Here is a 12,387-nt window from a genome sequence, read left to right as displayed (position 1 = left end):
GAGCCAGTAGACAAGTTCCACAACCACACTAGAAGGAAGAATAGCAAGTGTCTAGGTCAGGGGAGAAAGAATTGAGATGGCAAGGATATAAAACAAAAATTATATTGCTTTGTTCTAAAGTTAGGTGATTTTTATTTCAATCACTTACCATACTAACATATTCTTTGGAAGATTTACACTTCGCTACATGCAAAGCAATTAAAAATCTATCTTAGGAGTAGTGGAAATAAGAAGCCCTAAAATACTATAACACTGCTGTCAACTCTACTAGACCTGTATCTGTAACATCTAAAAATATTATAAAACCCAAAAAAAAGTTGTTGCAAAGGACTTAGGCTTTAAAGTTATAGATTAGTAATAAAACATATTGCTAACAAAAAACATTTATATTATCAGTAGCCTCATTAACTTAAACTTCAACACCAGATTATAAATGGTCTTTGGAACATGCCTTATTTTCAAAGTCATATTTCACCTGATCTCTGGCCAGTAAAACACTTTTCTAATTATTTAAGACGTTTCGTTTTGTTTTGTTTTTCAGAATAAGCCCATTCCTATTACATACATCTTTATAATAAATTTTAAATTTTGTTTCTAAAATAGTTTCACTTATTAATTTATGTGTTAAACTCATTTATTCATTGATTCACTCTATCTTTCTTAAGGGTCACTATGTACAACACACTGGGATAGGGCTGAAGATTTTGTGAGTAAATTAGAAAAAAATAGTTCTTTTTCCTATGAAGTTTAGCGTTTAGGGATGATGGCTACATGGAACATGTAAATTCAAAGAGAAGGAATGTTAAGTTTTATTGAAGTATATAATGGGGTTATTTAGTCTACTTTAAAGACTTATGGAAGAGTATGAATGGCCAGAGGACATCATAACCTCATAAGCCTGTATGAAAATGTAAAACTATAATTGTATTGTACACCTTTACTTCACATAAATCTATATTAGAATGAATCAGAGTAATCAAACCCTTATAAAATTAATTTTAATGAAAGAAGCTCATTATAGTTACCAGTTACCAGAAGGGAGATTGTGTAATTAATGTAATATTAAAAGCTAAAAAAATGGAAATCTTTAGAAATAAGATGTGGATAATTGCTTTTCTGGTTAATTGAGTGCTAAGAGTTTTTACTGCAATGTCACATCTGAACTGAAATTTTATTTTTGGATAATCATATACTTCATAGGCTACAAGAATAGAATCTGAAAGATGCCTCATTTTTCTTACTGTAAATGTAACATTTGGGAGGCAGGCATTCTAATCACCTTTCCATGCAACTGAAAGAAAAGCCAAGGTAGATATTTTAAATATAGAGGTACTTTAAATTTCTTTTTAAATTCACTCTTTGATTTGTTTTTTAGGTAGGACTGCCACCTGCTCTACTGTTATTTAAATGTTGGCAGTGATTTAAACATAGGGGAAATTTTACAACGGGGACCTAACCCTTCTTATAAATCATCCCAGAGAACACATATTTTAGCTTGTCATTTCACAGGAAGATATTATTAAAAGTGAGCTTGGTACAACACACAATTCAAAACAAATTTGTTGCTGATGCCTTCAACATGCATTACATTTTCATTAGTTGCTGATAGAGGTGGAGGTGGGAAGTAGCACTAGCTGATTCATCTGCCTGAATGAAAATTGCTTTCCTTTCAGCTAAGAGCAAGTCAGCTGTTTTTCTTCATTAATACTGGATGTATGCATTTCTATTGGAGCTCTTCTCTGTTAATGGGTATAGGAATGATAGATTCATTGGTTAGACACATTGGTGGAACTGACATAGTTATTGTGTTAACTTTTGTCCCTAAGAGGTCTTTCACCAAGTTTTAAAGATATTAACATTTTTGAAACACCACTAACACACTTTACTTTCCTGCCCCTTCCCCTCCCCATCTCTTCCCCCCACTCTCCCTTCCCTTTCTCTTTTACTTAATAAATCCCATTGGCTCCCTATAAATAGATATTATTGAGTTTATTTGTATTCTTTTCCAATGATATTTTGGGGTGACTCTCAACAAAATGCATATCAAGTAATTTAGTAAAATAAAGACACACTGTTATGGTGAAGGCACATATATGTGAAATGAACATGGTCACTGAGTAAATCTATAGTTTTGCCCAGTACTTCCTGGCATCCTGACAAAAAATAGAAAACAAATTATGTAGTTCTTATTACCAAAAAGGAAGCAGTACACCATCATCTCAGGAGACAGAAAATTCTTCCTGTCATAAATTCCAAAGAAACTTCTCACATGAAAAATGATGTAGAAATGATACAATGCATACAACTAATGAAATAATTAGCAGCTATAAAACAAAACAAAATGATGATTTCATCATGATGTTACTTTACAAATGAAGTGGATTTATTGTTGTTTTTTAGTCACTAAGTCCTGTCCAACTCTTTTGTGACCCTACAGATTGTAGCTCATCAGGCTCCTCTATCCATGGGATTTCCCAGGCAAGAATACTATAATGGGTTACTAATCTCCTTTTCCAGGGGATTTTCTGACCCAGGGATCAAAACTGCATCTCTTGCATTGGCAGGTGGATTCTTTACCACTGAGCCACCAGGGAAGCCTGAAGTGGATTTATCATTTACTTAAATCCTACTTTTTGTCTGGGTTCTAGGGCCATTATGTAAAGAGTTAATATACATGGCTTAGGTGAAAACACCCTAATTTTGGTTCCATGGGTACATAGTAGTTTTAAATTTATACATACCTCAAAAGGTCAGTTGTTATCTACATAGTAAAAATGTAAATGAATTTTATTTCCCAGCATACATCTCTTACTTTAAAAAAAAAAAAGCTTAGAAATTGTCCCTAATAAAAAACAAAATGTAGTTATATTTCAAGCACAATTATTCTGTGCCAGTATTATGGAAGCAGTGACAGATGTTATTTTCTTGAGCTCCAAAATCACTGGGAACAGTGACTACAGTCACAAAATTAAATGATGCTTGTTCCTTGAAAGGAAATCTATGACAAACATAGACTGTGTTAAAAAACAGAGCTATCAGGTCCATCTAGTCAAAGCTATGGTTTTTCCCAGTAGTCATATATGGATGTGAGAGTTGGACCATAAAGAAGACTGAGAGCTGAAGAATTGATACCTTCAAACTGTGGTGCTGGATAAGACTCTTGAGAGTCCCTTGGACTGCAAAGAGATCAAGCCAGTCAATCCTAAAGGAAATCAACCATGAATATTCACTGGGGGTATTGCTGCTAAAACCAAAGCTCTAATTCTTTGGACACCTGATGCAAAGGGCCAACTTATTGGAAAAGACCCTGATGCTGGGCAAGACTGAAGGCAAAATAAGAAGGTGCTGGCAGAGTATGAGATGATTAGATAGCATCATGTACTTAATGAACAAGAATTTAAGCAAATTCTGGGAGATGGTGTAGGACAGGTGAGCCTGGCTTGTCCATGGGGTCACAAAGAGTGGGACACAACTTAGTGACTGAACAACATCAACAGGACATCTGAAATCATCCCGCACTTTGACTGCTTGGAATGCTCTTGTGTTACAAAATAAAACAGTGGAAAAAAAAAAAAAACATATATCTGAGGAAATGATTTAACATCTTTTATACTGACAGTAGATGGCAACTTTTTAAAGTAATCTTTCTTTATCCTCCTATCTTATATGAAAAGAGATATATTTATAATATAATGTTTATAACCTGCCTCCCCTCACCCAGTCCCATACGTTAGACTCAATACAAGATTTAGAGCAGAGGGGTAGGGACAATAAAAACAATAATTGAATTTTCACTTGTAGGAATGAGTCGTTTCTATCAATCACATATTCAGCACTCTACTTCAGTCTAAAAAATTAATATGGTATATATGCCCCATTTTAAAGAGTATGTATGAGGGAAATTCTTACAGAATAGAAACTTAGCAACAGAGAAAAGTCTTCCTTTTCTAATAAATTTTATCTTTAAGACTATATATTTAGAAAGATGGTAACAATAACCCTGTATACGAGACAGCAAAAGAGACACTGATGTATAGAACAGTCTTTTGGACTCTGTGGGAGAGGGATAGGGTGGGATGATTTGGGAGAATGGCATTGAAACATGTATAATATCATATATGAAACAAGTCGCCAGTCCAGGTTCGATGCACGATACTGGATGCTTGGGGCTGGTGCACTGGGACGACCCAGAGAGATGATACGGGGAGGGAGGAGGGAGGAGGGTTCAGGATGGGGAACACGTGTATACCTGTGGCAGATTCATGTTGATATATGGCAAAACCAATACAATATTGTAAAGTTAAAAAATAAAATAAAATTTTTAAAAAATAAATAAATAAATAATAAAAAGACTATATCAGTAGGTGGTGTCCGCAGCAGTGGGTGGGGGAAGATAGTGGAGGTTGGTAAGGGTACTGAGAATACTGCCTGGCCAAGGAGAGCCTGTTGTGCTTCCACTGAGCAAGTGTCAGGACACGGAGCAGTGCCCAGAGTACTCCTTGACGGGCACTGAGATCAGCCTCCACTGCCACTACCATGGCTACTGTTTAGGGGAAAAGCCAATTCTGACTCCATGTTGGAAATGTTTCTCTGACTTGCTCTTCATTGGTTTTGTTATTATAATCATACATACTGGCCTGCCTCAGAGAATCCTGCTTCTCTGCTTGCCAGTTAAACTAAAGTGCCTTTGTTTAGAACTCTGCCCACCTGTAGATGGCAGGAAGGAAGAAATTAACACATCTCCTGCCTGAGGCTTGCCAATCTAGGAGACATTTGCAAGATTAATGGCCTTTTTACATTGTTTCCTTGCCTTCCCCTTCTCTGATCTATAACAGAACATGGCATCCAGACCCCAGACAAGATGGTTATTTTGAGACATATCTTCTCAGGTCAGCACAGAAGAAGGTGGACTGGGTAACTCTACCAGCTGGTGGGCAAGGGGCACTTCATGGTGTGGGGGCTTGAGGCTGAAGGTGGCTGGACCAGCCAGAAGGAGCAGTTGCTGCTGGATGCCATAGAGAAGTTCGGCTTCAACAACTGGGAGAATATGACTACTCAGGTTGGCGCTTCCTGAACTCCCCAGGAAGTGATGGCCGGGCAGCAGCAGCTCGGCTACATGCTGCTGAGGGATGACTACTAAACTGAGAGTGACCAGGATGCGGAGGCGCTCATTAGCTGGCTTTCCATCAACTACCACAACAATCAAGCTGAAGCACATGCACGCGGACATGCACATGCAGAAGCTCAAGGAGCTGCAGCAGCGCAAGACCATCACCCGCGACTACAACCTAGGGCCCGCCTTCCTGGGCAAGGACGAGAAAGAAGAGGTGGCCAAGCACAAAGTCACCGAGGAGTAGAAGGAGCTGTAACTGAAGCTGTGGTTACTCTCCCAGTTCATGTCCTGCAAGTAATTCCACTATTTGTTCGAGAACATGCAGAAGGAGAAGAGGCTGTGCACCAAGATCCGGGAGCTGCAGTGGTACCGGAGCAACAGCATCACAAAGATGGAGGAGGCAGCCGAGTAAGAGGTAACCTGGCACAAGAGTGAGAGGAGGAAGGAGAACAAGAACCTAGGCAGCTCCAAGCGCAGCAAGGAGAATTGTAAGGAAGGCAAGCTTGCCACCATTAAGAACCTGCCTGTCTTCGAGCTCTTGTCAGACTGCGATAAGGTGCTCTGAAGCTCGCTGAACCTCAGTCCCACATGCTATGTGACTGCGAAGGCCATCATCATCAAGGGCCACCTCCAGGAAAGGCAGAGCATCCCCTCCAAGAGCCACCTTCCCAGCTACCTGGACAACGTTCTTAAGGATTTTAAACTTCCTCACTCAGGGAGAGTGGGGTGGATATCCAGGGGTACTTCCTGAAGCTGAGTTGCTGTGGAAGCTGGAATGATGGTATAAAGCTTATGAGTCAAAAGGACCAGGGGAGGGGAAGTAGGGGAGAACGGAAAAGCTTTTTTCCCCATTGTTGCTCTTTTTTAAACAAATTGAGGGCTTATTTTAGGATAGATATTCTTTTGATGGTCCTCTGAAGAAGCAATAGTAACAATCTTAGGTCAAGGAGGAGACAAATACATGTATATTTTATTAATAACTTAGCCCTAAACATAGTACTTTAAGATGATTGCCTTTAAGTGTTCAGTTTGTAGAATGTTATGGTGAGATTGGGAAATTTCCTTTTATTTGTGTTTATTTCCACTGGTATATAACTGTCGTGCTGTCCCTGTCTGGCCACCAGCTTCACCCTCTGACCTAAGATCCACCCACTGTCCAACAGCCACCCATGACAACGGGCACAGCCACATGGCACTTTAGGTGGGAACAGGGCAGGGCAGGTGGAAAAGAGGCTTGAGAAGGGCAGGATGGGCATCCACAGTGACTTGTGAAGAGGAATCTGGTATTGAACAATTTGGCCAAACAGAGCTTCCCCATGACCACTTGCAGTGGCAGAGTTTGAGCCTGGAGCTCTGAGCTTCAACTGCTGGGGAGCTCATTGTGGGAGGCACAGTGATGTTCAGCAGGCTCCCCGGGGTCTAGGGGGATGCAGGGCCCAGTGCAGACTGCCTGGCACTGAGCCTTCCCTCCTGGGGAGGCTGCTGCTCTTAGAACTTGCTGCTCTTAGAACTTGTGTGCATTTTACTTGGAATAACTCATTTTAGAAAGTTCACAACGAGAGTTCTAGCATTAGCTCCCTCCAGGGTTTTCACCCCACTGGCAAGTACCACTTTCACTGAGAATGGCCATGGATCTTACTTGAGTGATGTGTGGGGTTAAGCGCTTGGCTAGGCGAGGACTACAGGAACCTCTGAAGGCCTTAAATCCTGGGCACCGCTTCTTTGGTTCACTGTCTTGACCCACTCAGGGGTGTCTTTGCCAAGCCCTATTTAGAGATGTCCAAGGTAAGGAGCAGTGGCTGCACTTTACTGGAGCAGCTGTGAAGTGATACCCCATGACCAAGGTAAGAGAAATCCAAGATGGTAGGAGCTGAGAGAGAGCATCAGAGGGCAGACAGACTGAAACCACAATCACAGACATCTAGCCAATCTGATCACATGGACCACAACCTTGTCTAACTCAATGAAACTAAGCCATGCTGTGCCGGATGGGTCATGGTGGAGAGGTCTGACAGAATGTGGTCCACTGGAGAAGGGAATGGCAAACCACTTCAGTATTCTTGCCTTGAGAACCCTATGAACAGTATGAAAAGGCAAAAAGATATGACACTGAAAGATGAACTCCCCAAGTCAGTAGGTGCCCAATATGCTACTGGAGATCAGTGGGGAAATAACTCCAGAAAGAATGAAGGGATAGAGACAAACAAAAGCAACACCCAGTTGTGGATGTGACTGGTGATAGAATCAAGGTCTGATGCTGTAAAGAGCAATATTGCATAGGAACCAGGAATGTTAGGTCCATGAATCAAGGCAAATTGGAAGTAGTCAAACAGGAGATGGCAAGAGTGAACGTCAACATTCTAGGAATCAGCGAAGTAAAATGGACTGGAATGGGTGAATTTAACTCAGATGACCATTATATCTACTACTTTGGGCAGGAATCCCTTAGAATAAACGGAGTAGCCATCATAGTCAACAAAACAGTCCGAAACGCAGTACTTGGATGAAGTCTCAAAGACAACAGAATGATCTCTGTTCATTTCTAAGGCACACCATTCAATATCAGGGCAATCCAAGTCTATGCCCCAACCAGTAACGCTGAAGAAGCTGAAGTTGAACGGTTCTATGAAGACCTACAAGACCTTCTAGAACTGACACCCAAAAAATATGTCATTTTCATTATAGGGACTGGAATGAAAAAGTAGGAAGTCAAGAAACACCTGGAGTAAGAGGCAAATTTGGCCTTGGAGTACAGAAGGAAGCAAGGCAAAGGCCAAAAGAGTTTTGTCAAGAGAAATCAATGGTCGTAGCAAACACCCTCTTCCAACAACACAAGAGAAGACTCTACACATGGACATCACCAGATGGTCAACACCGAAATCAGACTGATTATATTCTTTGCAGCCAAAGATGGAGAAGCTCTATACAGTCAGCAAAAACAAGACCAGGAGCTGACTGTGGCTCAGATCATGAACTCCTTATTGTCAAATTCAGAATTAAATTGAAGAAAGTGGGGAAAACCACTAGACCATTCAGGCATGACCTAAATCAAATCCCTTATGACTATACAGGGGAAGTGAGAAATAGATTTAAGGGACTGGATCTGATAGACAGAGTGCCTGATGAATTATGGATGGAGGTTTGTGACATTGTACAAGAGAGAGTAATCAAGACCATCGCCAAGAAAAAGAAATGCAAAAAGGCAAAATAGCTATCTGAGGAGGCCTTACAAATAGCTGTGAAAAGAAGAGAAGCAAAAAGCAAAGGAGAAAAGGAAAGATACAAGCATCTGAATGCAGCGTTCCAAAGAATAGCAAGGAGAGATAAGAAAGCCTTCTTCAGTAATCAGTGCAAAGAAATAGAGGAAAACAATAGAATGGGAAAGACGAGAGACTAATTTTCTCTTCAAGAAAATTAGAGATACCAAGGGAACATTTCATGCAAAGATGGACTCAATAAAGGACAGAAATGATAGGGACCTAATAGAAGCAGAAGATATTAAGAAGAAAGAGGTGGCAAAAATACCCAGAACTGTACAAAAAAGATCTTCATGATCCAGATAACCATGATATTGTGAGCACTCACCTAGAGCCAGACATCCTGGAATGTGAAGTCAGTGGGCCTTAGGAAGCATCACTATAAACAAAGCTAGTGGAAATGATGGAATTCCAGTTGAGCTATTTCAAATCCTAAAAGATGATGCTGTGAAAGTGCTGCACTAATATGTCAACAAACTTGGAAAATTCAACAGTGGCCACAGGACTGGGAAAAGGCCAGTTTTCATTCCAATCCCAAAGAAAGGCAATGTTAAAGAATGCTCAAACTACCACACAATTACACGCATCTCACATGCTAGTAAAGTAATGCTCAAAATTCTCCAAGCCAGGCTTTAGCAATAGCTGAACCATGAACTTCCAGATGTTCAAGCTGGTTTTAGAAAGGCAGAGGAACCAGAGATCAAATTTCCAACATCTGCTGGATCATCTAAAAAGCAAGAGAGTTCCAGAAAAACATCTATTTTTGCTTTATTGACTATGCCAAAGCCTTTGACTGTGTGGATCACAATAAACTGTGGAAAATTCTGAGAGATGGGAATACCAGAGCACTTGACCTGCCTTTTGAGAGACCTGTATGCAGGTCAAGACTGGACATGGAACAACAGATGGTTCCAAATAGGAAAAGCAGTATGTCAATTTCTGTATATTGTCACCCTGCTTATTTAACTTACATGCATAGTACATCATGAGAAACGCTGGGTTGGAAGAAGCACAAGCTGGAATCAATTGCTGGGAGAAATATCAATAACCTCAGATATGCAGATGACACTACCCTTATGACAGAAAGTGAAGGAGAACTAAAGAGCCTCTTGATGAAAGTGAAAGAGGAGAGTGGGAAAAGTTGGCTTAAAGCTCAACATTCAGAAAACTAAGATCATGGCATCCAGTCCCATCATTTCATGGCAAATAGATGGGGAAAGAGTGGAAACAGTGGCTGACTTTATTTTTTGGGCTCCAAAATCACTGCAGATGGTGATTGCATCCATGAAATTAAGACACTTACTCTTTGAAAGGAAAGTTTCGACCAACCTATACAGCATATTAAAAAGCAGAGACATTACTTTGTCAACAATGATCCGTCTTGTCAAGGCTACAGATTTTCCAGTAATCATGTGTGGATGTGAGAATTGGACTCCAAGGAAGGCTGAGTGCCGAAAAACTGATGCTTTTGAACTGTGGTGTTGGAGAAGACTCTTGAGAGTCCCTTGGACTGCAAAGAGATCCAACCAGTCCATCCTAAAGGAGATCAGTCCTGGGTGTTCACTAGAAGAACTGATGTTGAATCTGAGACTCCAATACTTTGGCCACCTGCTGCGAAGAGCTGACTCATTTGAAAAGACCCTGATGCTGTAAAAGATTGAGGGCAGGAGGAGAAGGGGACAACCAAGGGTGAGATGGTTGGATGGCATCACCGACTCAATGGACATGACTTTGGGTCAAGTCCAGGAGTTGGTAATGGACAGGGAGGGCTGGCGTGCTGTGGATTGTGAGGTTGCAAAGAGTTGGACACGACTGAGCAACTGAACTGAACTGATTTAGAGATGTTCTCAAGGGCACTCTTTTGTGGATGTGCAGGACACCTTCCTGCTGGAACTTGAGGAGTCCTTTGTCTTCCAGCTGCTGGTGGTTCTTGGGTCCAAGGCCCTGCCCTAGAGTGGGTGGAGTGGCCACACACCGTTCCTCCCCAGGGTCATCCTGCCTGTCCTCCCACGTAGCTATCAAGACTGTTTACCTCCCCGAATGTTTTGGCTTGAAGTTACATTAAAGCAAAGTTATTTGGGGGGGAAAAAAAAACACCTCATCATTTCCAACTTTTTCTTTATTTTTACATTATTCTGTCCCCTAGGGTAAACTCTCAGCATTAAATAAACACTTCAAATATATTTACAACTTTAGTTGTAAACTGCTTCACATGCTGGCAGAGCAGTGCTCCGGTGACCTGACAACAAGCCCAGGACTTCTTTCTGACCATAAGTTGCAGGCACTCGTGTCCATCCTGAGCAGCCCCTCCACGCTGTCCCTTAGCAGATAACCATGGCTGAAAAGTGTGGACCCTTGTCTATGTTGAGCAGAGATGGAGACAGCGCTGTGTTCTTACAGTTGGACAGTGGTTCTTGCCTGGGCTTCCTGGACTAGCAGCACAAGCATCCCCTGGAATGTGCTAGAACTTCAGGGACTCAGGCCCCGTCCAGTCCTCAGAAACTCTAGGAGTGGGGCCTTCCCGGTGACTGGGATGCAGGCTAAAGTTTGAGAACGACTTGCTTTAGTTACTCCTGTGCTATTGATTTTCTACATCAGATTCCCAGTATGGTGAGGTTTTAAATTTAGTCTTATTTTTATATAAAATAATTGCCAGACTTTCATTAAGTTTGAGAAGCAAAAGCACCCTGTAAATTCAGGGCGCTAGCTGAGAGCTGTTGAATGAAAAAAAGTTATTTTTTTTAAGAATATATATGCAAAGCAAACTTTTGAAGAGCTTTAGGCTCTAGACCCAAACTTCCCAATTGACCTGGGTTCCTGTCCACTGACTTAGTTGATTAGTTAGACAAGTTCCTTGAATGCTTTTGCCTCTAGATCTCTTATCTATAAAATATGATAATCTGTAATTTATAGCACTGTTGGGACAAGTAAGGTAAAGCATTTAGAATAGTGCCCAGAGTAAGTGGATAAAAAATGTTAGACAATTTACAGTTATTCATAATATTTTATATGGGAAACTATAGGTTTTCCTTTAAAGATGATGAGGGAAATAATAACAATTTCAGATCAAGAGTTGTTTATTGGAATGGTATTGCCCAGGTGATACTTGGAAATAGGTGTGTTGGTGAGGGCTGAGTTGGAGCTATCTTATAGGACTCAGGAATGTAGGCAAGTGGAGTGCTTGCTACTGTCATTTAGAGAATAGAGAAAGGAGAGGCTAAAGGTTGTTCGCTGTGAAAGAAGGGACCACAAAACAATAAATATCTTGCCCCAAATGCCAATAGCTCCCTAGTTGAGACACATTACCACGGGAACCCAGCTTTAAGACACAGTGAAAAGTCTCTATAGCTGAAGAGGCAGCTTTTAAATTATCTTTAGGGTTATATAAGTTGTGTCTTGAGAAATAGATTAAAATAACACTAACATGAAAATGGCTTAAATGGTATGGTAGAGAAGAATATCAGCAGGCATTTTTATATATTCAATTTCAACTAGTTACTCAAGAAGAGTGTTCTTACACAAACCTAGTGAGTCAGGAAAACAACACAACTGTGATAAAGTTTACAGAAGTAAATTCAGTATGCCCGTAGCATGACTTAGTATGTCACCTGGGTTTAAAAATAAAACTACAACAGCCTCTCTTTAGGAAATAAAGTAGGTAAGCAAATATATTTTTTGAATTAGTAGGAACAAAACAATTTTCGAGATGTAAAAAATTTTTATTTATTGGTTTGAAGGCTAAACACATTTTTTTCCTAAAGAATATTTGTGTGTTGTGAATTGTTGGTAATCACATTAATTGCAAGGCTTGTCTCTGATCTAATTAATTATTATTTTCCCTGTTACTAATACCTGTTGGTGGCTGTCCTAGACTTAAAAGCTGAGAAATAAACATTTCTTAACCTACAGATAAGAAGGTTAACAGTAAATTGAGATAGAGAAAATTTTTCTTGTTGGAAGGTTCATTCAAGTAAGCTATTCTTCAAAGTAAAAGAGATTTATTTTTTTTTAATTATG

At 40.3% G+C, this 12,387-nt stretch overlaps 1 pseudogene; it reads left to right on the top strand.

Moving 5' to 3' along the window:
• Positions 1–4,918: 4,918 nt before the first annotated feature.
• On the top strand, positions 4,919–5,864 carry LOC133255224 (transcriptional adapter 2-beta-like; annotated as a pseudogene).
• Positions 5,865–12,387: the final 6,523 nt, after the last annotated feature.

The sequence above is a fragment of the Bos javanicus genome, chromosome 10, assembly GCF_032452875.1.
Source record: "Bos javanicus breed banteng chromosome 10, ARS-OSU_banteng_1.0, whole genome shotgun sequence".
In the NCBI taxonomy this organism is placed as follows: Eukaryota; Metazoa; Chordata; class Mammalia; order Artiodactyla; family Bovidae; genus Bos; species Bos javanicus.
The sequence above is the reverse complement of the archived record's forward strand: the minus strand, read 5'-3'. Positions and strand labels throughout refer to the sequence as shown.